Source organism: Rhinolophus sinicus, linkage group LG12, assembly GCF_036562045.2.
Source record: "Rhinolophus sinicus isolate RSC01 linkage group LG12, ASM3656204v1, whole genome shotgun sequence".
NCBI classification, from domain to species: Eukaryota; Metazoa; Chordata; class Mammalia; order Chiroptera; family Rhinolophidae; genus Rhinolophus; species Rhinolophus sinicus.
The window spans coordinates 29882585-29887033 of record NC_133761.1 but is presented as its reverse complement, the minus strand read 5'-3'; the positions used below and the strand labels follow the sequence as shown (position 1 = coordinate 29887033).

The following is a 4449-nucleotide window of genomic DNA, read 5'->3' as shown; positions in this document are numbered from 1 at the left end:
CTTGGTACAACTACTTTGGAAAGATGGAAATATCTGCTAAATCTGAAAACATACATACTTCATGATTTAGCAGTCAAGAAGAAATATACATTAAAAATAAAATACTGGAAAGGCCCAAACAGAACATATCCATGGGCCACACTTGGCTCACAAGCCACCATTTGCAACCTCTGGCAAAATCTCCTTGAACTGACTGCTAAACTCACGTTCATGGCCTAACCCTTAGCAAGCCTAAATGATGCCATATGTTTTTTTGTACTTGATTGTATTTTGTACTTGATCATATTTCAGGCTTCGTTTTATACATCCTTGGTTTGTTTGTTTTTTCTCCTTCCTCATCACTTAATCCTATTGATTTTTAAACTGTTAAATTGCACGTTTCACTGAAAGGAGCTTTTTGTAACAAGAAAGGGAAGTCATCAATTACTTAACTACAGCATATCTTTCTCCCAGGCCCACCCATTTGGACTAGTCTTTAGGTGAATGTTGATTAGTCTAAGACAGCAATGGTAATTCCACTCCCTTTGCCAACGATTGGTTTAGGCATGGGCATGTGACATAATTGGCCAATGAGATGTAAGATGAAATCTAGGGGAAGAAGGTGCACTCTGGAAAAGTTTTCCTTGATGAAAAATCTCCTGCGTTTTGATGCCATTGTGATTCTCAGAGCTAACCATCTTGATTCTCCTTCCTTCTGCTTCTGGTTAGGTGAAATGATCAATTTTCCTTCTTATTCACCCTAATTTTAGTCAGTATTTTTTTATTTTTTTTTTGTAGTCAGTTTGTTGTTGTTGTTGTCAGGATTGGACCTGTTTTTCTTACTTTCTTTCTTATATCAACATTTTAGCCATATTTGACCCTCTTACTCTACATACACTAGGAAATGTGATTTGTAACATCTGCAGAGCCACTGAGGACTCAAACACCCTTGAAGGGTCTGCAGTGAAGATGAAGTTGAGGGTGTTCATTACATTTCAAGTGGCCACTGTGCCCAGATGTGCCACCTTCTGGTCTGGGAGCTTCCTCCCTAATTCCAGGTCCCTTCCAACACTTTTATTTCCTGAGTCCATTAAGGCTACAGAAAACACTACCACTAATAATGAGGAGGAGGATAATAGTAGTAGTAGTGGTGGCTAATCCATATTGAGACTTTGTATGTGTCAGACACTGTTCTAAGAGCTTTGTGTATATTAACTCATGTAACTCTTACAACAAACCAATGAGGTAAGTTATCCTCCATTTTACAGATGAGGGAACTAGGGCCAAAGTCACATATCTAGTCCCCCCACAACGCTGGGATTCAATGCCAGGCAGTCTAGTTCCAGGGTGTCAATAGTGCTTAGCGCTGGGTGTCGGAAGAGGGGATAGGAAGATGTTTACTTTCCACGCTCTGCATGATTTGGATTTTTAAAATTTTGAACATACCCTACTTTTTCCTGGGTTAAAAATGTTAGACATGACAGCCAGCACACACTCTTGGGAGTATGTGTCCAAAGACTGTATACCTTAACCACTGATGTAACACTCATAAAAGCCTATGTGACATATTCCTACTAACCTCCACCATTTTCCTCATTGATGAGACCCTGGAAGAAGAGAGAAAGGGTGGATTCTACAGTTAGAATTTGGGTCCCCATGTGGTCCCCAGGTAACCGCAGATAGAATACCTCTGGCTTCAGGGTTATGAAGGGAGGAAACTCAAGTAAAGGCACAGGGAGGTGATCTTGGGCATGGTGTTCATCTTGGCTCTTAGATTGCAGGGTTTATAGCTTGAGAGTCAAGGGCTACTGATATATTTTCACAAAGTGAACATATGATTTTCTTGATTAGATGTCTTTCATCATTTAGATGTCATTGGGTGCCTATGATCCAATACTATGACTGCATAACAATTACCCCCTAAACTTAATGGCATAAAATAGCCCTGTATCATGCCCATCGATCTGTAGGTCAGGAGTTGGGTCAGGGCAGAATGAGGATGGCTTGCTGTGTCTGTTCTGCAATGTCTGGGTCTCAGCTGGAAGCACTGAAGGCTGGGGGTTGGGATTCTCTAAAGGCGCCTTCATTCACATGTCTGGTGGTGGATGTTGGCTATTGACTGAGGGTCTCAGTTCCTCTTCATGTAGTCTCTTCACTTGAACTAGTTTGGGCTCCCTCACTGTAGTGTGGTGGGATTCCAAAAGTTCAGAATGTTGGGGAAGGGAAGGAGAGAGAGAGAGAAACATAAGTGCCAGGTGGAAGCCATAACCTTCTTATGATCTAATCTCTAAAATCGTATAGTATCATTTCCACCATTCTCCAGTTGACAGAGCAGTCATAGGCTTGTTCCTAGATCCAAGGGGAAAAACAACAGACCCCACCTCTCAGCAAGGAGGGCATCAGTCACATTGTGAGAAGAGCATGTGGGAGGGGATAGAGAACTCCATCTTTGATGGTGGCAGCAGTGGCAGCAGAATGAGCCTTGACCATCCTTCCCGCATCTACCAGAGAGACCACCACCCCGTTACAGTTTTGAAAAGACTCCTAATGCTGCTTTTAACAGTTACTCATCCTACATCCCTTTCCATCAAAGCCTTGTTCTGAGCCAGTTAATCTGAGAAACTCGTGTCTGCTAGTGGGTGCTAATGGGTTACTCATCCCGGAGACCTAACTGCATTTAATATGGACCTTTTTCATGGAGACATGATTACTTATCCTAAAAAATGACTTAAAGTTGTCCTAGAAGAGGAGAGTGGGCACAAATTGCTCTTTTGGTGCCACTCAGTTTGCACTGTGTGGGCAGCCACCTGTTTTCCCAAATGAAAATCTGTGTGACAGTTCAATTAATACAAGATTGCTAAGTACAGGTATCCACTGCAAAATGAGCTTAGAAAAGTCATATATTTACTGGGTCAAAAATTTCCTTTTTGACCTGAAAAATAATATAATGATGTTAAAGCATAATCGGTTTTTTTTTTCTTTGGTTTTTTTCATTTTAAAGAGTTTTATTACAGGGTGTTAATGTTCAGGACACCTCAGAGCACGTTATACTTGTAACAGATTTTTGGTACCTGGTTTTAATGTGTTACTCGAGTATTTTTCACATACTGGCTTGCAGGCAAAAGTACTACTTAGTGATGGTTTCGGAGATGTTAATTTGATTAAACAGTTTATCCTTAATAACCTGAGACATCAATCCATGGATAGCTTCTATGGTAGTTTTACAGCTGTCTCGCGTAGCTTTGGCAAGTTTGTCTTCTGACTTTCAGTCGTGTGTCTCTAAACCCAAAGTGAAACTCCCCCGTCCCAGCTGGGCTTCTGACTGTTCTAATTTTTCAGACAAATCAAAGACCTGACCGGTGGTATAGTCTGCGTTAGTAAGCAAACTAGAGGAACTCAGTGTATTCACCTAGTATTTATTCCACAAAAGTTCAAGCAATTTGCGATCCAAAGAGGATTTGAAATATGAGACTTCTAAGGCATAATATTGTTTGCAGTGTACACCAAAGTCTTCTATTTTATTAAGTGGGATAGTCTGGTACTCAGAAGGTCCTTCATCAGGAGGTTTGTAGCCCTCTGGGTATATCCTGAAGGCTCCAAGATTCACTTCCCCTGCAGATATTGTTCTTGTTGGGTCAATCACCACAGCTACAAATGGTTCCTGGAACTGCTGATTGAGCATCTGAATACCAACATCAATCCCAGAAAGCCAGCAGCCATAGCTAGGGTGGCTATGGTACCAGCCAATTGCATTTTCAAGGCAGCCAACCTGCTTGGCATTTTCTATATATGCGGCCATATACTCATAGGCAGCAGCCTGAGCATTTACTCGGGTTTCAGTGCCCTCTACAGGCAAAGCAAAACTGTCCATAATGATCATGGTTTCACCGTCCACCTTTCCCAGCATCAAGCCCATCACTTCCAGGTTGCCTCCTGATCTGGCATGCATCACCATTTTCAGTAGAGCCAACGCTGAGATTTTGCGGTACTTAAAGTAATGGTGGTCCTTAGTCCAAGGCTTCGCCGCCAGGATTTCTTGCCGCTGTTTCTTGTCGTACTTATAGATTTCATCGATACTCTGGGCTTCTTGCATGTTGTTGGCCAATTCCCAGGTTTTCTGGGTCATACCACTCCTGGACGCCGCCATCGCCGAGGAACCAGAGAAGTCGTCGCATCCACAATCAAGACACAACTTTACCTTGCTAGGTTTCTGGGTGTGGGCCTCGGATCCTCCCCACCAAAGATGCAAACCTGCACTACCCTGTCGAGGCAGCCATGACACCTCAAAACATAATTGGTTTTGAATGGTAGAACTAAGGTGATTTTACTCTCTAATTTTCTCCATTTTCTCATTTTTTCCCATGAGCATGTATTACTTTTATAATAAAAGAAAAAATAATTATTTTGAAAACTTTCATTAGTAAGGAGAAAACAGAAGACCTGAGCTCCACTCTTCCTCTGTCACTATTA

At 41.9% G+C, this 4449-nt stretch overlaps 1 pseudogene; it reads right to left on the bottom strand.

The window, feature by feature from the left end:
• Nucleotides 1-3017: 3017 nt before the first annotated feature.
• LOC109459573 (COP9 signalosome complex subunit 5) lies at nucleotides 3018-4163 on the bottom strand (annotated as a pseudogene).
• Between the last annotated feature and the right edge of the window lie 286 nt (nucleotides 4164-4449).